We start from the raw sequence: 25,087 nt of genomic DNA on the forward strand, positions 1-25,087 counted from the left end.
TTTTTTTTTTTTTGTGCATGTATGATAAGGAGTCTTAAGCTGTTTGAGGTAATGTGGGGTTTTTGCTCAGTTTGTGTCTCTGCACAAACATTAAAGGGCTCATCCATATTTTGTCTTGAGAAGTCTAGACAGGAGTTAAAAGAGCCTCTCTTACAGTATGAAGAGATCCTGTTTCCCATTATTAATAACAGGAAGCAAGTAAATAGGGCTTTACTGACAAATGAAACTGCAACAGTAACATGTGCAGAGAAACATTAGCTCCTAGCTGAGAAATGTAGCTGAGGTCTGTTGGTTTTAGTGTACCGGAAAAGATTGCTGTGAAAGCGCATTAGAGCTTTGCTCAAGTCTAATTCAGTTATGTGATGGCAGACTAAAAGTCCAAAAGTAACGATAATGCTTTTTAATTATTGAGAGTGAATTCTGATGTTTGTTTACATCTGTGTTATACTCCAAGAACTTTTCCCCCATCAGCATTGGAAACTCTTGGAACTCAAAAAGAGATTTTCATGTTTATTTAAAAGCTACCAGAAGGCATTTCAGACATTTCCTGGAACAAACTGTATATATGTATTTTAGGAAGATAAGAAATGAAAGGAAACTTGAGGAAAAGCCTTTAATTTTCTGCCTTCTTGTCGAAGATTGTATTTTCCCTCCAAAGACAGCTTTTCAGAAAGTAGATGGAAACCCTTCCCTCCACCTTCCCAATTCCTCTTGTTAAAATCAGTTAAACAACAAAAGGGAAGTTAGATCCCCATCTCTACCAGTGTAAAACCAGAGCAGTGCTATTTATCTCACCGAGCTGCTAAGGGCATTTCAGCAACTCCACATTGAAATGACAAAAATTCAGTCTTGCCTGCCATACTTATGAGCTGCTTTGGTTTTTAGGTTATACTGCAGGGGCAAAGGTTGGAGGAGGAGGAAAAAGAGGAGGTTTCTGTGTGTGGCGGGAAGCAGTTGTTTTCCTTGGGAGCAGCAATGGCCGAGTGCAGTATTCAGAAGCACAAGGACGTTTAATTCCATGTTTGAGCTGCACCTTAAGTCTGACCTTGTTGAATTGCAGTTCATTGTCTGGCATGTTGACTATGATACAACTGCATGTCACCTTAGCATTGACCTTGAAAAGAGAAAAGTGTATTTGTTTCACTGATTCTTCGCTACATTAGACACTAAATTCCTACTTTACCTGTTTAATTTACAGTTAACTACAGGAATTACCCCCCCCGCAGAAAGCCCAACAGCTTGTCTACTAAAACTGACAGGATAGGCCAGAATAAGCCTGATTGTAGAGCTAACGCTTTTCATTTTCTGTACATTTTTGAAGATTAAGAGCCGTTGCTGTACAGGAGCATGGCAGTGAATACTAAATAGCCCATCCATAAGGCATTTTGGAGGGAATTGAGTAAACTCAAAGGTAATACCGCAACACTGTATTCCATAACTTTATCTACTTTTTTGCACTGACTGTAACTAATACTATGAAAGCAACAGAGTATATCCAAAGAAAAAACACAGTATTTATATTTTGCCAGGTTAAAATGTTTACATGCAAGTGTTCCTTTGCTGTTGACTGATTAAATGAGATATTTGAGCTCAGGAACCTAACTTTAAGCATAGGCTTTTCCTGTTCAACTGCATAAGATTGTGTTTTCGTAGTTTAGAGTTGGACTTTTGCTGTTTTTTAAATGCATTTCCCTTCCCTGCTAAGTTCTGAGTTCTGTCACCTTGATTCATACATACCAGTAGTCAGCTAGACTCACAGCTCTTAATGAGACAGTTTATGGAATATGGTGATACCTGACACATATGCTTGGGTTCTCTTACTGCAAATAAATATCTCAGATGTCACTTCAAACAGCTACTGTAATAGGGAAAAGTCAAAAAGACAACTGTTGAAGGTGCACTTTTGAGGTAACTATAAGGTATGTAAAGAGATTCCCCTAACTCAGAATTGTAACAGCTAGTCAATTTCTGAGGGAAGTTTATTGTGGTGAAAATGCATTTTCTGTACCACAAAAAAGTTACATTACACAATAAAGCTTAGGAAGAAAATTGTATGGATTTTTTCACTTCTTTGGGACCTTTGAACATCAGATGTTTATATGCTGCACATAATTGATTTAGGGTAAGAAATGTCTCTAATAGAACCATATGCAAGACATTTTAACAAACATTTTGAGTATCCTCAATTACACATCCCAGAGAGAATTTTCTTATCAAGGCTAATCTTTGTATTCAGCTTTCAATGTCCATTTTGAATTACTAAGGAGTGATTCTTTTAGAAAGAAAAGTGGTCCATCAGTGGACAATTTTAATTCTTTGGATTGTCAGATTATATGTGACTGGTGCTGTGTGCACAAATGCATTTAGGTTGTTGAAATGCATAATTCAGAGACCAGCAAGCATAGTAAGTAGTATAACATAAGGTTCCTAACATAGACCCAGTTTAATCTAAGAGAGTCTAATATGAAAAACTAGAGTCCTAACAGCACAGGATATTGTTAACAGAATCTTAAACTTTACAGGTACATAGTTTCTGAGTGAAACTCTCTGGATAATGAGCAGTTTCCAAGACATTATCTAGATTTCTGTTTATTTTATATGGAATTGGAAGTGTCTTGTGAATTCTTCTGGAAGGATGAAGGCTGTTTATGTGGTTTTATTTTTTCACACTGTTGAAGTCACAGGTTCAAAGTGACTGTAGGTACTGTGATTATACCACACCCTTTTAACACACAATTTCTCTTTTTTTTCTATGACTTTTGATTACTTTGAGCATTTTTTCATTGAGTGTTTGTGATTGGACCTGATGGATTCCTTCACCAAAATTTAAATATTTGTTATTTTCTAATTTAATCAAGGGTAAAGAGAAGTTTATTTCTGATTCAGTGGTAGGCTCCTTATCTGAAGTAGAATAAAGTGAAGGAAAATGCATTTGCGTTCAACTTCAAATATTTAAGTTTCTAATGACATTCCAGGTTGTTATTTAAGTATTCTAAGAGTTTATTTCTATACAGCTTCACATCAGGGTAGGAATTTTTTTGCAAATCCCTTTAATTCATGGAAGTCAGGAAGCTCTGCTTATTTCTTTTAAGCAAGAATCAAAGTTTGGCACATGCCTTAAAAAAGGTATTTCCATTCTTCTTCCTTTTGAATGAAATGATGATTGTATAGGTGAAAATAATGTGAATTACTGTGAATGTGTGGAATTACATGCAAATGGATTAGGACTTAGAGAATTTACCTAAAATGTACTTTTAACATGCCCTTGGAAAGTTTACCCTACTGTGTGTAGGAGCTCTCCAGGCTACCAGTAAGCAGTGCAAAGCAAAAAGTGTTCCAGGCTACCAGTAGGTAATAAAAACCATGGATTATCATTAAGATGTGAGTTCAGGCATTTAATATTCAAAGATCCTCTTTTTAGAGATTCAATTAAAAAAAAGTTCTAAACTTCTGTTTTTTTTGTTTGTAAAACATGGAACATTAAATGTTTTGGAGTTTGGTTTGGTTTCTTGTTTATTTTTTTATTTTTTTCAGTGAAGTGCTTGACACTTACTGCTGTATTTACTTAAGCTGATGCTATAGAGTGAAGAAGGTCCTTGGCTCTCTGAAATATTCCTGTCTGTCATACATCCTAGAAGGCGTTAAGAAGGAGGATCAATGTCCTGGGAGTCTTTGCTGTGCTGTTCTATCATGATAGTCAGTAGTAGTGTCCAACAAAGAGAAAAATTCCAGTACTCCAAGTGCTGATTCTGGAAAGAACTTCTTTTGCTTTACATATAACAAAAGTTTAAAAACAAAAGAAAAAAAAATTGTGATACCTATTGCAACCATCAGAGACTCAAACTTACATCTACCACTGTCAGTTGGAGGAAGCAATAAGGTGCAGTAAGGAGTTGCCTCTTCATTTGGTACAGAGTAAGGGGATACCTGCTACTGTTATTATTTCTTGATGTCCTAGTTTAATCTCAGTCATCGAATCAAGGTGTATAATAGTCTCACACCTTTAAACACCCAGGCTTTTTGTGATTATGTGATGATGAAACTGGATTTTTTTTTTTTTTCTTGAATGTTCTCAAAGGTTTTTATAACTAGTTCAGGCTGCTTCTTTCTGGAAGCATTATTTCTCCCAGGTAACCTAAATATGTGACTAGATAAATGAGTTTTTTGCTTTCTGTAGTACAGAATATGGGGAGACAAAAAAAAAGGTCAGGGATACTTTGCTCTTCCACTATTTTGTGGCTTGGTTTTAGGGTTTAGGCTTTTTGGTTTTGATTTTTTGTGTGCGTGTGGTTTCTTTGGTTTCTGTTTTTTGTGGGGTTGTTTTTTGGTTTTTGTTTTTTTTTTTTGTGAGGGTTTTTTTTTTCTGAACGGATTATAATTTTCCATTCTTACAAGCAGCAAGTTCTATAGAATACTTCTTTCTTGGCTGAAGTTAGCATAGGAAGAGGGACTGATATGGCAAATGTATTTCATAACTACAGAAAATGTAATATTCAACAAGGAATTTTTAGTAAAGAATTTTCTTCACAGTATGCCAAATATTTTGGTGCATGGAGCAAGTCTTGCTTTTGAGTAGTATGGTATATAATACCTTGATTTTACTAACTAAAATAGCATGTATGGACATTATTATGTAAATATTCCATGCCTGAAAGTTAGGATATGAAACAATGTTTAGTTTTTTCTTCATCTTGTTTTACTTCCAGAATTTAAATCTGCTCTTTGTCTGCAATAGGGTCATTGTTGAGAGTGGAACAAAAACCTATGGGGGGCATATATTGCTGTATACTGAATTTTGGTCGATTGAAAGAATTTGGCCTTTGGTTCTGTTCCTCCATCACAGGTTGCTCCAATGGTGGGAAAACAGCATGTGTCCTGGCAAATAGCACTGCTGCTGCAGATACTATAGTCTGCTGTAGTGACATTGGTTCATTGAAGAGGTGGTAACAGTTCATCTTAATTCTTTTAATTAGAAAAAAAGGTTTTAAGTCTATATCTAGCAAAAACATTGTACCTCATGACACTGAGTTTTGACATTGCAGAACGCTATGACTCTTTGCATTTTGCATGTTACTAGACAAAATTTCTCTCTGCAAACACAAGTAGTACTTAGTGAGCTGAGACCTGTTCTGTGTTCCTCTTATTATTTTGATTGACTGTTAATAGCATTTTCCCCTCTTAAATGTGTAATTACATGTCTTTTTAGTGATTATTTTTTAAAATTATTATACTGATACTTCTGCCTTAAAAAGCATAGAGAACCTTCTATAAAAATCCATGTCAGGTGTGTACCTAGCCCTTCTAAAAGATTTAAAATAGAAGGCACTGGATCTGGTAATAGCTAGGCTATCCTGCTGGATTCCTGTGAAACCTGGGGACTTTCTCTGTGTGAAGTCCCCTGCAATGCCTGACATCCAAACAGCACAGTACTGTAACTGACATAATTTTGATAACTGTTGAAGATGCATTTAAACAAGAATACTATTTCCTAAGCTTTGTTATATATAATACTGTGGTGAAGGTTTCAAAGACCTGGGAAAAGGTTATCAATTGCCCTTCATCAACTAGGCATTTGCTCAGCTCTGGTCACAAGCAGAGGCTGAGATATTTATCATGCCTGGTTTGTTCCAGGTATTACCTCTTTTGTCATGGCAGAATCTTCTGGAAGCTAAAGAATTATTTTAAACACAGAACTGACCCTTCCTCCCAAAATTGCACTAGTCAGTCTAAAAGTTGTTGTTCTCTGACTAATAGATGTCCATACCCCTTAACAATGGCAATTCTCTTTTTAAATAACTGAAGTGGGTTTGGATCTGGGATAGTGATAGTTCCATGATTAAAATTAACTACTTAGAGGGACTGGTTAGGACATTTTTATGCTTTATTAAATGGTTTTACTGGGTATTTAATTTAAAAAGTTTGCACCAGGACTTGCACTTGTCCAGAATACAATAAAGGCTTTTTACTTAGAAATTTTTATTTAGAAATTATGTGGTAGGTACTGTTGCAGGTAGGATGTCTCGTAGAAGTTCCCCGCAAATTGTGTGTTTAGTTCTGTCTTGGGTTGTTACTTATGCCAATCAACTTTGAGGTATTTCTGGCCCGTTACATTAAAGACTAAACTTAGTGGGAGGCCATGTTGTTATGCTTTTATAAGGATGAGATATAATGTAACATGATTCTGAATACATGTGACTCTTGAATGGTAGATTGCTAATTTATGTGAGGTGTTTCAGATATAGAAATGAATCACTGTAAGCCATTCATTTTTTTTTTTAACTGGTAAACTGATAAATATTTCATGACCACAGGTAAGCAGAAAACTCCCTTTTTCCATCCCAGAAAACTTTAGAGTTCAAAACTAGTTCTGTGTTAGATTTTGGTGATATTTAGGCAGAATGAAGAGATCTGTCTAAAGCAGTCAATTTGTTACTGAATTGGAAACAGCTATTTTGGAGTCAATGTTTCTGTTTTTGACTATAAACTCCCTTTTAATCCTTAAATATTTTCTGAAGGAGTTTTCTTTAAAAATTGTACAAACCCACATGAAGTTTAACTTCGTGAATCAATATTTTTCAGCTTGACAAAGTGTGATATTCAAAGACTCCACTGCTTGTGAATTAGGAGTCAAACATGAAGTGAAATCTTCTTACATTTTTGGTTGGAAGTGGCACTTGATCCTTGAGGCAAACAAATTCGCTTCAACCTACATGACACATCACATTACTAACAAGCACACTGGCAAAGCTAGAAGATGAAATGCCACTTTCTGTTAAGTTAAAAGACATGGTTTTTTTTTCCATTTCTGAAACTTCTATCGCTTCCTATAGCTGCTTTTGCACATGAAAAACAACAGCAGTCCTGTACAGAAGTGGTGTATGAATTACAGAAAAGCAGCTTAAGCTGAGCAGTGTGGCACAAGAAGAAGCCAACCATTTCATGAAGAGAGAATGCAGCACAGTCAAGTGGAGATTATAGAGCCCACAAAACAGTTATGCTAAATCTGGAGGAGGATTAATAAAGTTATTGCTATATTTATACTTCAGCAGGCTCAGCTAAGATGGTAACCTTGTACATGGTAAAGATGCTTTCAGTACCTTGACAGTAAATACAAATAGATAATATATAGGGTTGTGTGTTTTTTGGTTTTTTTTTTTTAGTTTTAGTTTTGTTAGTCCTATATTTTGACCAGTATCCTGATCTAGATTACTACTGCTAGGTTTTGAGGGTAATGTACAGCTGTGTGTATGATATGTCATAGAGAATTGCCTATATTTTTGTTACTGTATAGCAGTGTCCAAAATGGTCTCAATTTACTTTGTTTTATAGTGGAATTAATGAAGTGTAATAGTCTTAATATTCCTTCCCACAGCCTGACAATTAGGAATAAGTGGAGTTTCTCATGATATATCATTTTGAATATGGAACAGGAGCCCAGATGAATATTGGTCTCCTACTGGCTTCACCAGTAGCTTGCTCTTTCCTTCCCTAAGAAGGGAGTAAGAAAGCTTTATAAAAATGCTTCAATCAGTACTAATAGGCTTTGTTTATTAGTTATTTTAATGACGTTCCAGTGTCTATATAGGAATTGTTCTACATCTGGCTAAAAGCAACTAAAAGGTTCAACCACAGAGGTAGTGGAATGGATGAAGAGAATTTTGTTCTTTGTTCTATACTTCAGTAAATTGCCTTGTAATATTTTTGGTGCTGTTTTGATAGCTTTGACACAATTTTATTTTCAAGTGTTTGAATCAGAGGAAGAAAAACAAAGTAAGACTTAAAACCAAGAAATAAGATGCAGTGAGGAATGTAACTCTAGCTCACAAAAACTTTTGTTTATAATATAAATAATGGAGTTGTAATTTGCTTTTTTGGTGTGTTTTTCATTCCAGCTGCACTAGACAATACTGAGTTGTAGTTAATACATATAGACATATCTACTTATTTTTCTTTGCATTACAGGATGTGTACTTCCCTAATTGGCAGCTTGCCATTTGTGCGTGGAAAATAAAATTGTATTAGCAAGAAGGAGAGACTGAGATATCAAATTTCTGCAGTGCACAAATACCTTAGTTACATTTCGAGTTTAGTGATTTGGATCATAACACACTGAAAGCCTCTGTAAGGCTGGCCATGAGTTACAAATTATTAAAGTCCAGGTTAGAACTCAGACTGCCCTTGCAATACTTGATGTCAGGACCACACACTAGTTTCAGTTAATGGTGGTAGCTCTATGTTGATATCCAGCAGGAGCAGATATATTTGATCAAGCCATTTATTTTTCTCTTAATGCTGAAACTCTAACTGCCGAGATACTCCTCCCTCGTAGTGCGTAATAGAATTGTGAAAGCTTTCTATTTCTTATGACGTTAAAAGGTCATAACTAGGAGCAAGATTATTGAATACAGTGTTCTAGAAAATAAATACTCCATTTAAGAACTAAAAATGTTTGTTAATAAGTTTGCGTTGACTACCTGGGCCAGCACATAATTCATTCAAATGCTTTACTGAAAGTTAGACTATCTCCTTTGGAAGATCTTGTTACCTCTTCAAATTTCTCTTGCTACATCTTAAGTGAAACTGATCATGAGTAGAACCAACTGTAACTCTAGATCTTGTCCAAGAAGTCAGGCATTTCCACTATAAAAAGTCAAGCTGTGCAAAATGCTTGTATGAAGCCAACAAGATTTAACCAACTGCCTAAATTCTAGAAGACAGGGATTTTTTTGTTTTCTTTTTTCCTAAGCAAAATCATGCTTTTAATGTCTTAAGGCTACAGAAATGTAAGATCTCATAAAAGTATATTCGGGCAGACTCACTTCAGGACTTTGGTTTCCTGAGCTCCCTTATTTCATTCCCTTTTTTCTTCAGTGCAAGACAAGTGCTTGTAGTAATTCAGGTGTTCCAGATGCTGGAGGTAGCTAATACTTTTGATGTTAATTAGAGGCAGAAAAGTACTGTGCATTTTTGGAGGCTTTGTGCCTGGAAGGAACTGAATGAATAGATTTTGAGTAAAGCAATGTCTTTCTAGACAGAGTACCTGAATTAAGCAAACAGACCCCCCAGACTTTCTAACACAGACTGTCTGCTATAGCTTGTGTAAATCTGCCGAGTACTCAACCAGTATTACTTGAAAAGTATTGATAGAAGTATTGCCAAATGGAATGAACAATTCTCAGTTCTCTAAATCCAAGGTGGTACTGAATAAACATAGTCACTAATTTATCTCCGATTTAATCACTGGAGATGATAGGAACAGTGGAATATTGTTAAAAAAAATCCGTTTGGTCATCTCTATTCCAGTCTTGCAATTTATAGTTCTTTACAAATTAGGGAGTTCAGTATTTTTCCTGCTGCAATCAACTAGCGGTGGCACTGTCGAATCCTTACAATCCACCAATTTATCAGTCTATATGATCTCTGTAAGTTTAAGTAAAATCTTCACCTGGTATAGCTAACCTTCAACCCAGCTTTGCTGTGAACATATCCAGTTCCTTCCACAAGGAACTCATTTGTTTCCATAATCTGGAGTAAATCTCTTCCTCCTTCATGCCTTCTGTTTCCCAATACAGTCCTGATAGTTCTGTCAACTGAAGTAACATAGTGGGTAAACAAGTTTTCCAGACAATGCAAAGTGAGCTTTTAGGTATCATCAGTAGCCTCTTGAATATGCTTGATTAAGGTATTGGTGTGAAAATACTAATGTAATGAGAGCCACTTTGCTTTTCTTGCCCATTTTTATCTGACTTCACCCTGTGAGCTGGCTGGTAATTAAGATGACACTAAAGAAAGGATAGAGTTCAACAGAGCTCAGAAAAAGTTGGATGGTGTAATTCAATCTTCTTTATCAGTCTTTACAGAATTCTTTGTCTCTTTTTCATCAGACAAAGCTATAAGGTCTTGTTGCACAGATCTTATTCTGGCCTAACAATTTTGAGGATAAATTAGTCCCTCTTTCTGGTTCAGTTTCAGCGGTTTCTGAGAAATCAAATCTTTTAGAATCTTAACTCAAAAATAAAATGAGCTGAGATTCAGCAAAAGGACATGATCACAAGTGTATAAATTTTCAAGTATACTTGCCCTGCTTCTTTCCACTAAAAGCATACAAACAAACCTATTTATTTTTTTTTTTCCCCCATCTTCTTGCCCTAGCTGGCAAAATCCATTTGCTTTCCCAGGATCTCAAATGAAACAAATATATTAGGTGGCTTAAAGGACAGCTAGAAAATACCTGCTCTACATTTGAAGTTTCTGTGATTTTCTTTCAGTCTGAAATCAGTATTATTAACTTTTCTTAACAAGCTACTTATTGAATATTTGTTCCTTCTAGGGATAATTCATTTAATACAGAAATATACGTTAAGATCAGTGTTACAGCCCAATGGGTTAATAATCCTTATGAAGATAAAAATTTAAAAGAAGTGTTTGAATAGGAAATGTTAATAACTGAAATTTGGTTATGTTTTTGTTCAAGAGGATAGAGAAATTGAATGTTCATTCAGCATCATTAAAACAGATTAGTGATGGTCTGTTGAAGAAAATGTTTACTTAGCATCTATTTTGAAAAGTGGCTATAGATTTTGTTAATCTCAGTGAAAGGTAGAGTTGGTAGCTCTGGAGGCAAAGGTGCCCAACTTCCACTTGCCTCATAGCAAACTTCTGAGTATGTTTTTAAGCAATCTGGAAGTAATCTGAGGATGAAAATAGTATTCTCGTTAAAAAGTCTATCTTAATGTTGCTTTTCACTGCCATGTTTAGGAAATGTGTTCTTGATTTATTAAGATAGGTACTATGATAAGTAAGAATGGAAATGACACTGTGAGGAAGACATGGTCTGCTTGTTGTTCTTGGGGTAGGGTAATATATGAGAAGTTTCTGAGGCTATGAGAAGTAAGTTTTCAGTATGCGAAATGTTTTGACTTTTAACTAAAAAGTTTGATTCTACAGTGCCACCATCCTTTAAAGATTAAATCCACATGGCACTATGTGGAATACAATATCCATTGTTCATACTTCTTGAATGACTTGGAATCATGTGTTAACATGATGAAACCAGATGGGATGTTCAAACACTAAACTCCATTCAGTACTAGCCAGATGTCTTTTCTGGAAGATGGGGGAGGGATTGTCCAAATAGCAATTTCAGAAAAGATATTAACTGTCAAACCTTGAGAAACTGATTCAGGTGATAAATATACTTCATTGTTTATTTAGTACTTATCTGCTTTTCCTGGCTTCAGATGTGGATTTATTATGGGATCAAAATATTTCTTTTTTTTTTTCTTTTCCCCAAAACTTAAATGAGTAAGTAAAAGTGAATGTAACTGGGCAAGTACACTGAGAGATAAAAATTTGACTAAATCAGTCAAATGTAAGCTGCAGAAAGTAGCACCGAATTAAAAAAAAAAAAAGAAAAAGGTATGCCAAGCAGTTAGTAGTGATTCAGAGAGGTTTTATGTCTACATTGGATTAACAAATGTTTCTGTAGTGAGCCAGCTGTATGTGTAGCTATGTTTGCAGAAAATGCATGGCTATCTTGTGTCTTAAAAACAAACCAAAAGAAAACCTCTTCAGTCATGCTACCTTTGACCCTTGCACAAATTCCACTACAGTGGGCTTGCAGCAGTTTGGAGAGACTGTAAATATGTTTAGACAGCTGGTACAGTCTGAGGCCTTCTTAAGGAAATGGAAAACAATACAGGAGGTCTTCATTCAGAAATATTCTCATATAATGAAGAATGCCCACTATCTTTCAATGCAGAATGCCTTTTTTTAGTGAGTCTTGTTGCTAGTCACAAACTGAAGTTATGAGTTTTCAAACAGAACAATTGAGAAGTAGGTCTCTCCCACATTTCTCCTTCATGCTATGTTAACCTCACTTATTTTACATGCGTGGTAGAAGAAATGCCAGCCAAGTTAAGTTTCTAAACTTAAAAGTAATGGATGAGAAATCTTTGGCAGAGAGATATGAACAATTCTAGCCTTCGTTATGCTTGCCACCTCCTGCTGTAGAGAGCTAAGGAAAAAAGGAGTAGGAAGCTCATTAAGATCTTGTAGCCAAAGGCCACAACTCCCTCTCCTATGAAAGTCCCAAATTTTCTTGACTGTCTGCTGTCCTTTTGCGATGTCCAAAGCATGCAGTGAATCCTGAGGGCATCCAGCAGGGAATTATTGCTGTCTCTTCTGCGTAAATTCCAAAGAAGAGAAGAAAAGGAGTGGACATAAGCATTGTGTAATGAAAGAAGCACTGGAGTAGAACAGGGTAGAGAGCTAGGTCTTAGTACAACAAATAATTTGTGAATTCAGAAAAGTAATCTCAATGGCCTTGATATTCTCATAAACCTGCTCATGCAAGGCATCAGTTTCCCTCCACCAGGAGTGTGCTGGAAACGCATGTTGGAGTCCTAAGCCATTGAAGCTTGATAGGATGACTCTAAATGTAATCCCCTGTGTTAGTTGCTCCAACATGACCTGCATGGGTACAGGTGTGTTACCTCCCTTGTAGAACCAACTTAAACTGTTATGCAACCAAGATATATTAATGAACTTGATATTTCAGTGTTCGTCCTTGTTTCCTTTGAGCTATTTCTTTCTTAAAGTTCAGGAATTTGTTTTTTACAAATTTAAACCAGTCTTTCAGAAAAATACTTCTGAATTCTGCTTTGAAAAGGTCATGAACTTTATCAGCTTTTTGAGTAACTCAGGTTTCACTTCCTTCATTAACATGACCAATAGATTTCAATCCTTTTTTTTTTTCCCATGGAGAAGGTCTTAATTTACCAACATTTTGCAACTGAGCCTGAAAAAATCAGCTGGAATATTGGTACTGAGAGAATAATCATGATGAATGATTCTCTAAATGAAGTTATGTAAACTTTATTCCCCCAATATAAGTACAAAACTGGCAGAGAATAATGGTTAGTGGGAATTTCTTCCTTTTTTTTTTTCATGATTTGCAGAATAAAAATGTGGATTTACCTTTAAAATAATCATAACTTAAACAATTTCAATTGAAAAAATAAAGTTCATGAGTCACTGATGAAATGAGGAAAGAGGAAGCTTGGGTTTAGAAACAAATGTTCAGTGAATCCCACAAATTGAAATAATGATGCCCCATGTTTTCCCTCAGTGAAATTTCATGAGAAAATGCTTGCTTTACCGTACTATTCTGTGTTTTGAGGAAACTTGGCTCTAATTTTGCAAGCAGGAAAACTGACGCTAATCAGATTGCAAGTTGGTTATTTGGGGTTTCCACTAACAAGAAAGATTAGGACTTTGAATCTACATTTCATTGTGTCAGTTGAATATCAATATTTATCCATCTCTGAAAATTAACTGCCCTACAAAAGGCACTGTTTTATTTGCATTTTACTTGCATTTATGCTTTTAAGTAAAATCCCCCCAAAAAGAAAAGAACAAAAAAGGAAAACAACCCATCTATTCCTATCTAGAGTAAGTGTCCATATTTATGGCAGGCAGTTCCAATTTTTACATCTTTACTCCTTACTCTTTGCAGAGGAATATGGTGATTCAGGGCAGAGTGATTGAAAAAGGTTGGATGGGGGTAGAGGAGATGGGTAAGCAGCAGCTCACCAGCAAATGGATTTCACAGGGGAATCTGTCTCTAGTTTTAGAATTTGGTGAACTGATGCTTTGGAGCACACCTGGGTGCCGATTCTGGCAGTACACAGATCTGGAAGGAAGGTTTTCATCTCTTCCATATCTGTGATATATTAGGAGTCGTTTACTGGAAGAAAATTTGTGTTATGCAAGACCAAAGTAGTATAGAATTACAGGAGACACCTGGATTTGGTTGGGGTTTTTTTAATGGCTTTTTTTCAACTAACATGGAAAAAAACCCTTTAAAACCAAGCACAACTCAAAGATAGTTTTCTTTAATTTCCTTTCTTCAGGTGAAACGCATAGGGAAAGCATTAGGAACAGTTTTAAGTCAGAAAAGGGAAATATGTATTAACAGAAAAAGCAGGTTCCATAGACAATTTCCTGTATTTTAAATGCGCTTACTGCATGTAGACAGGAACTGTTAATTATTAAGGGCAAATGAATCAGGACAAGTATAGTGTTTTACCCTGCTATTTTTTCTGAGGATTTGGTACGGTAACAATTGTAACATCAGTTTAGAATTTACAGAGAATAAGCTTTACATGAGTAGTCTCTGAAAGATGTGACTTTGCTGTTGCAAAATAGCAGGATACTAAATGAATTTAGATTTTTGGTTATCTATTTTTTTTTCTGCTTAAGTTAGAAACTTGACTAATTCAAATTTCAGTCTATTTTATACTTACAAATAATTTTAAAATCAGTCATTTACAAGCATTACAAGAGCATAATCTCAGGTTGCAGTCCTGAAAAAGATTCATAGTAGCCACCTAAAGCAAGACAAATGAAACCACTTCATCCAGGCAAAGGATTCTGAAGCTTTTGTAAGTGCCCCAATGACTGCTTCTACGGATACACAGCAAGCTCAGAAGTTATGATCTTGATGAGATAGTAGGAGAAAACAGTGTGAAAAATTAATTCTTTTTATCTCAAGTCCAGCTCTTCAGTACTATGTGTTTCCTTCACAAAAACAATGTCTGTTTTCAGTCTACAGTAGTTGAATTCTCAGCTGTGCAAAAAGTAGTTATGACAAGTACACTTGACCTTCAGTGAAATTAAGGAGAGTACCACCTGCACTAAATATGTCTTGTAAACAGTGTCAGGAGCAAAGGGATACAGTCTGGCTAGAAATCAAATCCAGTTGCATAGCTTACTACAATAATAACATTTCAGGTTGCTTTCAAGTTTTGACTTCTTATGTACCCTACTCTTAAACAAGGGGTGTTGATGAGTTCTTAGCAGCTGCACTGTGAACAGGGGCTCTCTTTGTGCTGAGATAAAGCTACCCAGCTCTAGAAATAGTTTATCATGCAATAAACAACAGTTTATATGTTTTTTCTCTATTCTTTTGTAGCCCAAATGTTATAAATGAAATGAAGTAGTATAAGAGAACTGTTTCAGGGCACTTCCCAGAATATTTTGATCCTTTGACCTGTGCCTACTCCTGCTGCTGTTCACCTCTTAAACCGTTCCTTTTCCACTGTGCTTTTCCTTCAGCTTAATGAATATTTTGCAGCATAGCTCAGTGAGGAAGGAATGTGGGAGACATCAGCTATTTAAAGCTTTTAAGTGTCTAAATCATAATTTCTAAATATTTTTAAGGCAGACTTAGCTGGAATAAATCACAAAGTGCAGCAGTGGACAGTCTTCTATTTCCAGCAAGTTTTATACGGTGGTGCATTTTAGTACACTGTATCATGCAGTAGAAAACTTATGGATCTTTAACGCTGGGTCCACATCTTAAGAAGCCATCAGTCCCACAGCATAATATGAATAGGAAAAATGGATTCCTTGCCCACAGCAACGAGGAATGTCCATGTAAGCTTTCTGGAAACAACATGAAACCTGAAATGGTCTCAGAGATGATGGTACCTATGTATACTTTCTCCCCAGGAATGTCAAATTGCAAGCCCTCAGAAATCTTAGCAACCACCGCCTAAATATAAGACATGAATGAATAAACATTAAACATGCATGTGCTTTTATATTATCTGCATCGCTGACAACTGGAGAATTTACAGCATCTCATATTTAATATGCATTTTGCTACACTCATTTTTATAAAAATTGAAATTATACAGACATTGTGTAATTTAGCTCTTTATAATATTAGTCGGTAAAACTGTTTTGCTTTAAAATTTCTATCAGTCCTAATATAATGAATAACTACAAAACCATAAATTTATTTGGAGGAAAATGAGCTGAAATTCGTTGGCTATTTTGTAGCAATGGGTTCTGGTTTTGTCTCCCATTTCCATAGCAAAGAGAATTAATCTGAGAGATCAATAGCGTTGCTGGCACACGTTGCCTATTCCTGCTATAATTCATGGTGCTGGGGAGTATGTGACATGAGCTTAATCTTGTATCTTGTCGTATAGAATTATGCCAATCGAATACCCTTTCAAAGACTCTTTTGGTTTTATTACTTTAATGGAGTAATAACTAATAAGGGAAAACGGGGAAAGCAAGTCATTGTGTACTTAGGATAATACAAATGTGCTAAGCCTTGATATTGGGTGGGTGTAACGGATGCTGCCTTGCACAAAATGCTCTGCGCACTTTGCAGCATGTGAAACCTGCACAAACTTCCCAGTAATGCTAAAGCACTTGCTAAATTGTTGCACCTGGAGCAGGGAGGAGTGAAGAGGGCAAAGGTCAGCATTAGGCATTAAGACACTGACTAAACAGACTTTACACTCGGTGAGAAGTCCAGACAACCCCTGCAGTGTCATCTTACAACTCTGGTTTTCTTCTTTTCAAGACATAGTAATCCATAAATACACTCAAGTCACCAGCAGCTTAGCTCTCCGCCCCATCCCATTTTTAACTCTCATTTTTAAGTCTTACATGAAGATCTGAAATTTTAACCCTTTCTCTGCCCTGGGGACGGCTTTTCTTCGCTGTTGTCATTCATTACACTGCTCCAGCTTTTAAAATACTTTTATGCAAATTATTCTCTTAGAAAAGTGGCTTCACATCAACTAAAAAATAAAGCTTGAAAGCAGTAACACAAGTTCATTGCATGGATAAGACATTATGGAAAATAATCAGATTTTTATTTCTAAATAAAAGGCAGTCATCAAACTCTGTAAACAACTTAAATACATTGGGGATTTTAAAGCTGCTTAACCACAGACTTTATATAAAATATCACAGGGGATGCAACATAAAATTTATTTTTACAGTATCTTCTGAGCTTTTTTTATTTTGAATGAGTGAAACCAGTTTCAAAAGGGATGCTTCAGAAAATAATCTTGCTTGCCATTTTGGAGGTTTGCTAAATAAAAAACCCAAACAAAACTTATCAATTCCTATAAACTGGAAAAATGCAGAGGTAAGACACAAAGATGTGTTTGTACTTTTATCATGTAACTGTTTTGTACCTATTACTCTTAGTATCTGAAATCATGAAACCAAGCTGATTTTAATCATTTTATCTGATCTCATCATCCCCATCCAATAGCTTAAGAGACTGGATAGAGTCCTAATATATTCTGGAGCCTTGACAGTAAAAATAGGCTGATGAAATACAGTCCATCAATTGCACGTAACCATGTGCTTTTTGCTGACTTCCTCTCCTTGTTCTGAGAAGCACTATGAGGCCATACTTCCACGGAGGATATTTTCTTTTTTCCTGCATCTCACTACCCCTACGCTTCTGCAAACCTGCCGAGATGACCAGCAGATCTGTCACACTGCCTTAATTAATTTTCTGAACTCCTGAACAGCACTGACACAGCGTAGCTGAGCGTCTGAGTATGTATTTCGTACTGTGCATGAGCATTGTTTAATAGAAACATTCAGCAGAGAAATTGCTTTTCTTCTTTTGCACAGCGACCCCCTGTATTTGCTCATTGAAGGAAAAGGAAGTTTTTGGGTCCATTTGTGTGATACTATCACTTCAGGTAGTCACAAAATGGCAGCCTCAAAATATTCTGTGAAATCTCATTGTTTCAGGCCCACTGGTCTCTGTTCCTGTGATTTTTAGAGTTGCTGCCCAAGGGTTTCTAACTCAGTCTGTCTAATGGGGGGAATCAAAGAATTGTCAAGAGAAACAGAAAGGTGAAACTGGGAGTGCAATATAATGACCACCAGCAAAATGGCCAGTACCCAGCAAATGCTGGGTAGCATAGGATTCTCTAGAAATCAAAAACCTATTTCAACATGATGCTTCACACATGTGCTGAACTTTGAGCATGGAAGTGATTCTCTAGGTGGCCTTCAGGCTTTCTAAGTGAAAATATGATCAATGCTGTGAACAAGATCAAATCCTTAGTGCACAAATACTAGAGGTAGTAAATGTCTACGTAAGGCTCAGGCTTGGTATTCCTGGTCATGCAGTGCAGCACTTCAGTCTGCAGTTAGTCTCACTGGTACCATGGAACAGTCTGTTAAACAAGTTATTACTCTACAAAAGTTAGCCTCTTAGTGTTAGGCCTTGCATGACTTAGTCTTAGCCCTTAATTTGAATATAGAGCATCTTTACAGGCAGTAGTATCTTCCACTTATTTTGATTCTCATGTTTTGTTGCATGTTAAATAAAAAGTCAGTGTTCGAGTACATGGAAAAACTTGAACTTGAACTAGAATTGAGTTATATGAACCTCTTGAGCAAGTCATTGTATTTTGTCTAGTTATAGAAATATTGCACAAAATATAACCCAATTAATAGCAACAACAGCAACAAAAATGCTATTGTTCTGTCTGGGATTTTATAGTCTTTTCAAGCATCTGAGGTGTCTCTAGTACCCTTTGCTGTGGTATTTCAATGCTGAACTCGCAATAATAATCACAAATTCAAAACTTGAATTGTACTAATATGACGTAGATGAGAAGTCAGGCAGTTAAATGATTTGCCCAAGGCAACAAAACATCTTACTAGAGAGCTGAAACCAGACCTTTTACCATGTCTGCCTGGCCAGTTCCAAAGTCTGTGCTTTGTTTTATATTCTCAGGCATGTTTCTTCATGCATGTGTAACTTGGACTGGATGCTTGACATACAGCAAAGGCCATGCTACCCACTGCATTTTATTCTGGATTGTTTTTCACCTTACATTTAAAAACTGATCAGGGTTTTAATAAAAACCTGTTTTTTTTCAGAAAAAAAATAATTGATTAAACTGAAGAAGGCTACCTTAGTGAAAACATTTCCATAATTATATTTCAGAAATTATTTTTTAGAGCTGTTTGGTTCTTTCTTGATTCAGGCTTCTAGTTACAATCTGAAACCATCAGGCCCTCAAAATTAAACTGTGAATGGTAGCTGGAATTGTTCAAAATAGTACAGGAATAATAAATCTGTTACTAAGTTATTTCCTCGTGTAAAAAGAAAAAAAAAGCCAATCAACCCCCCTCCCCAAACAAAAACCCACAACAAACCAGAAAGCAAACAACTCAAACCAAGCCAAAACCCAACCCAATTTGCTCTGTATTGCTTTCAATTGATCCCCCCCCAACTTTTCCTTTAAAGGATTCATTTTACCCACTTACCTTATCCGTGAGCTATGTAAACATGTGGATAGGACCTTGTGCATCTTTAGCATACACTACTTGTTAAATCTCAATATTGTTATGTCGCTTCACAGATAATCTCACTAAATCCAAATAAAATAGTAAGGTAAGACTGTAATGATGTCATCTGTGTTCATATTTCTATAGGTGTTTGTGTGTGATATATACAGTATTTACAATCTGTACTTTGCATCTAGATCACACAGAAACAAGTGAGACCATGTTCACCATCCCACATAGTGTGGGTGGTGTGTGTAAAATCTATGCAGGCAAAGTAATAGATTGAAGATTACAGACACTTTAAGGGTGAGCATTTTGGACAGTGAAAAAAATAATTCTGGTTTTTAGGCTTTTTTTATTTCAGACTTTCTGACTTCATTAGAAAAGGCAAAGCAGTTCATGCTTTAATGAACCCACACTTTTCCTTCTTTTGTTCACTCTTCTTGAGTTTTGGTATGTTTTTTTGTTTTTCTTTTTTAAATATTTGATTGTTAATGATGCTGGGTACCTGTTTATCTGGTGTGTAATAGACATACATATTCCTCGTTACATGTGTTTGTAAAAAAAGGAACTTGCAATGATTTTTGCCGGAACATGACTAGATTTACTTCTGTACAAATAATATAAATGAAATAATCTTAATTATTTTAGCTCATGCTAGAAAAGATTCAGGACAAAGGGGAGATTGATGCAGTGTGCCTTACAATGGCCCTACTGATTTCTCTACTGGCCCTTCCTCTGCACATGGTCAATTAGAATTGAAAATCCTGTGCTGATTTCATTCGCTGGAATTTTTAAGCAGGTCAGGAAGAAAGATGTTATTGAAAGGAAAAGTCTCATCTAAATAAGAAAAGAACACGTGGCCATCTGGTCTAACTGTACCATGCTGAAAGTCATTTTGACTCAACTGTAGTTTGAGCTTTGCAGCAGTTTGGCAAAATATCGCAGAGAAATCTGTTTACATTAAAGCACTCTGTGCTTTTTATCTATAAAAATGCAATGCACGGTTCTCTTCCTATCTGTAATTACATGAGCTTATTTGGACCTGTTACCTTATTGAGACCGAGGATGTTTCTGGTAGGCTCTCAAATTACTTCTGCTGTGTAAAGGTATAGGTGAAACAACCAGTTTTCTGAAAGTTTTGGAAGTAATCCTGAGCTCTTTATTCTTATGGCTAAAAGTTACACTTCTGCTTAGACTAGGAAAAGCTCAAACAAGCAGATGCAACAGAGGAAGTATGGGGGAAGAGGGGAGAGAAGAGTTTAAAAACAGAAATTGGAACTTGAGGTTTCTGCAAGTAACACCATCGAGTTTGCACAACCAATTGAAGGCCATAGACTTAAGAGATGAGCTGTAACAGACATAAATTTCTTAGGGAAAGGAGTCAAAAATATGCATAAACTTCTATGATTGCTTTGTCTCAACATCAACTATTTGAAAGTTTAAATAAGTCAGCACAAAAACACAGGTCAGAATTTTTCACATTTAGATGAATAAACTGTTTGTATAAAAAGCTAAAACACACAGCTCCAAATCTCGGGTGCCTGGAAAACAGCAGCTGGAGGATAATATCGTATTTGCAAAAAACACTGGGCATTTATATCTCCTATCTACTTAAGCCAAAACTGTTGAACTCCCAGCATTCACGAAACCCAAGAGACATTACTGGAAGAAGGGGAGAGTGTTGAACTAAACATGAAGGCAAGGGCCCTGTATTCGTATACTCAGGTCTAATGCTTTTATGTGATTAGTTGTTGCTTTTGCACTGGTAAACAATAAATAAGTTGCCAGTTGAAATCCCTTATAATAAAAGGATGTATATGACTTCTAAAGTTTAGAGGAATTGATTTGCATAGGATTTCAGTCTTAGGAAATGGATAAAAATATATGGTTGGTTATTGTCATTACCTTTAAGAAAATACACTTCAGTGTCAGCACTTCAAAATGTAGCTGCAGGCATTATTTTGAAACACATTTGTGAAACATAAGTGACAAATTTTGTTTTTCAAGAATAATATGCCAGCAAAAGTAGAAAGGAATTTAGCATGTTAATACTAGTGAACATGTGTATATGCATATACATGTAACTTGCAAGTATATACTTATCATATGACCACTGCACTAAGTTTGCTTGTATATTTCATTCAAGGTATGTAAATGTTCCTTCAGAAAAGTGATAAATCTGTTGTTTAAAAAACCCCAAACAATCCATAAATACAAATTTGACAGCAGAAAATTCATTCCATCCACTTCTCTGAAATCTCTTTTCTAGTATATTTACCTTGCCTGTGGATATTGTTGCCACCACATGTAACCTTTTGTTTGTATGTTTCTACTGCTATTTGGAAGGAAGTTCTTTCTAAGACTAAATTTATGGGACACTTATACTGGTTTCCTTTTTTTAATATTGCTTATAAGCAATACATTTTTGTTTTATATATCAAAACAAAACAAAGCCTATCTTTGTATTACAATACCTGTTAATGTGACTAAAATATAGTTTAAGCCTTTCCAGGGCTAAATTAGAAGCAGTGTACGTATGCATGTGTTTAAAACATGTTTTTCCTTTTGAGTCTTTTTTTGCCCAAAATACATAGTGAAAAGCAGAAAATAATTGCCATGTGCATCATGCCATACTTTGTACCAAAAGACAATGCAGTTTCAAAGAACTTTTAGAAAATAGGTCTGCACACCATACATTTAAAAATTAAATAGAATAAATGCTTTGAATCTCCCTTTTCCCTGTATGCTTCTGCTAACCCCACCCATAGCCACACCAAACGGAGAGCAACTATTTTGGGGAGTACTGCATTCCCAAGAACAACTTTATGGCACTGGGCCAGTCAGCATTTCTCTGGGCTGTGGCAACAGGAAGGCGGAGGAGGCTTGTGAGGCCAGCTAGCTAGTCCCCTGCTACGCTCCCCTTCTGTGGCTTGAAGACAACCTACTTGTGAAGCATTTTACTACTGTCTTGTTTAAAACTGCCACAAAACTGTCTAGGAGATCTTGCTAATCTCTCTAAACCCAAATATATTTAAATATTTCAGTTTGACTGCCTTTTAGATGTAGGTCTGTGTACACCATCTATTTGCCTGTAGTGTAATCTGTACATACACAAAATCTGTTCGTAGTATTTGAGCTACATGGCAAATTATGTAAGTGATGCATGAACTTAACATAAAATACTGCATTGACTGTACAGCTAGAGTGTAAACCACTGTAAAATGGGGAACAGTGGATGCCCTTATTTACACCGTGTTAGAACGTGTGTGCACACACGCACATGTTTTTTACAATAAGGTGCCTATCTATGTTTGCAAAGTTTCTTATTTCATATTTTCTTGCAAATCACAATCAAGTTGAAACCGAGCTTGGCCGACATAAGGAAGAAAGGCATGTGTTTGCCTTTAATCTTTCTGCAACGCGGTTCAGACTTCTGTCTGATCTGCACATAGCAGAGTGAGGGGCTTGCCATGCATTGCGTGCAGGCTCCTTGATTGTGAAGGGGAAAAAAAAAAGAAATCTGGCTGGAATCCAGACAGGCGAGCGCAGTGCTCTGTTGATCATTGTGTCTAGCCTTCAGGTGTCTCAGCTCACAGTGGGCGGTGGTTGGGGGAGGGGGAGATAACAGGAGGGCAGACAAAGAATAAAATGGTGTATTTTTTTTTTTTTTTTAAAAAGGTAAGACATTCATGTCAAATTCTTTAAAAAAAAAAGAAAAGGGGGGGGGGGGGTTCTTTTAACGTTCCTTTTCCCGCAGTGGGAGCAAGCAAACATCTGTCCAGGAAGATTTATTTAAGCCATAATTAGTAGCGTCTGGAGTCTTTCAGCAATTTCTCCTTATTGCACTTATTTTCTTTTCATTTTTTTATTTTTTTTTTAAAGCATTCTGCTCATCTTTCACTTAGCAACTGTTTTTACTTCATGCTCTATTAGAGATCCAGCCCAGCCAGGACAGAGTCAGATTTCTATTGTCTTTGCTTTTTCCCTTCTGATGGTAGTTTTCAGAATCTAACTTTTGGTAGGGGAAGGTGGGGTGGGAAGAAGCATGCAGTCGGGGGGGGGGGGGGGGTGGGGGGTGGGGTGAGATCTTATTAAAGGTCTCATGAACATGTGGGGGCAGAGAAACTGAACAAAAATGCAAATTAGTGCTTCTTATTACACAGTTATCCATTTGGGTTCAATTTTTTTTCCTGAGAAGAAGGAAGAAAAATAAAACCAAACAACTCTGCTTTGTCTGTTGCTTCTGTTTGAGAACTCTCGTAAATCTTGCCCAGAAAGCAACTTGGGCTTAAGGAGATCTGGCCAGCAAAGCTCTGGGAAGCAATTGCAATGTCTCTTGTTATAGATATTCTCTTCTTTCTGCCCCCGCTGCCCCTTCCACCCCGACCTTCTGACGTTATGCTGCCAAGAACCCCACACCCTTTCCCACCCTGCCAGGAATCCAAGTGAATGCAAGCTGCTATCGAGAGGTAAAGTTGCTTATCAAAAAGCCTCTCCTTGTGCTGAGTGAGTCCAGATATTATGTTAGTTGTGTTTTTTCAGTCCAGCCATAACCCTTTCCTAACACTCCCCTCCGTTGGCTCGCCTCTCCCCCTCCCCCCGTGGAAGGGGTGGGATGGGAACCTTGCTCGACTTCATTGTTCCAAATGTAAGAGCTATTTGCCCCAAAGTGTCTTCGCTGTCTTTCATAGCTAATTATAATAACTGTCAGATGTCTGGAAAGTCTGGGCTGCCCTTGCTGGCAGAGTTAAAGTTTGCCTTTATTTTTTGCCCCTTGGGGACAGATCAGGCCTGATTAGACACAGAGTACAAATAAAAGTGAACAACATACGTGTGTCGGGCTTTTTGTCTTTGTTTTTCTTTATGAACAAAGCAGCATGCTGGCTATGTCAGGAAGCAGTGTGGCATGCAGTGTGCATGCAGGCACTGCCCTGGAGGATAACTCTTTTTTTTCTCTTTTTTCTTTTTTTTTTCCTTTTTCTTTTTTTTTTTTCATTGAAGAATGCAAAAATTCTGTCTGAATTTGAATAACACTTTAGCTACTTGTTTGTCTCATCAGAAAAAGTAACCATCAGTTCAGTTGCAGACAGCATTTTAACAATTTGAAGAGATTTGTTTTTCTGGGTAAAAATAAAAATAGACTCCGTACTCACAGTTTTGCTGTGCTGTGCAGGTCGCTGTCTCCTTCTGCAGAGACAAGGAGGGTCGGAGGATGTCAAGAGTGCAGAATCCCAGTTTAATTCAGGAGAAATATTACAAATGCGCTTCCTGAAGTCGCCTGGAAGTCAGCCACTTGTGCTCAGACATCCCATTGCTGCTCTGCACGCTATACTATCTGCAGTTCTGAATTGAACTAAATACTGCCCATGTGAAAGACAGGGGAAACACAGTCATGTGGGACACACAAATCCACTCTATTGGCTCCGAAGGCACAACTTCAGCATTCTTGCATTTCCACCATTGGCTAACAGTTCAAGCTGAAAGAGTCTAAGTCCTCCTAGTGAGTCCGTTTTCCCTTTATGTGTGGAAGAATGACTGTAGGATTTTACAGTGACAGGATTAGTTAAGAAAGGGACTGAAGTCATCCCTTTGACTGAAGCTGGTGGGTGGGGATTGGAAGCTGTGCTTTTCTCAAGTCGACGTTTTTCCTTTTTCTGCCTGCGCTCTGGGTGTCAGGAAATGCTTGCAGTTAACTTGGGCAGCGCAGAGAAACTGAAGTGACTTCGTTCAGGGCTAGGGACTTGACTTTTTAAGTAATGCAGTGCTACAGGTTGTACAATGATTTTTGCAGGAATAACTCTATTCTGGCTGGCTAAAGTGTGGTTATTTTCTCCTTTCTAGACTTTTTTGTTTTTTTAAGCCCAGAAAGGGCTTTATCAGGATCACATAACTGGAGCTTTTGCATCACAGAAGCCGGACAAACAAATCCAGCAGTTCCAATTAGCATAGACTA

At 36.7% G+C, this 25,087-nt stretch overlaps 1 long non-coding RNA gene across 4 annotated transcripts in view; it reads right to left on the reverse strand.

Annotated features, from left to right (window-relative positions):
• The window catches only part of LOC133275539 (uncharacterized), a 60,916-nt gene extending 36,076 nt beyond the window's left edge, over nucleotides 1–24,840 (reverse strand). The window contains exon 1 of one of the 4 annotated variants that reach the window (XR_009745581.1): nucleotides 24,288–24,840. This is a non-coding gene — a long non-coding RNA (uncharacterized LOC133275539). The remainder of the gene's footprint in view (nucleotides 1–24,287) is intronic. The other 3 variants (XR_009745579.1, XR_009745578.1, XR_009745580.1) reach the window with 3 other exon arrangements.
• Nucleotides 24,841–25,087: the final 247 nt, after the last annotated feature.

This window comes from Pezoporus flaviventris, unplaced genomic scaffold (genome assembly GCF_033815535.1).
Source record: "Pezoporus flaviventris isolate CSIRO_AGI_PZ_B2104156 unplaced genomic scaffold, CSIRO_AGI_Pfla_v1 ptg000040l, whole genome shotgun sequence".
Classification (NCBI taxonomy): domain Eukaryota; kingdom Metazoa; phylum Chordata; class Aves; order Psittaciformes; family Psittacidae; genus Pezoporus; species Pezoporus flaviventris.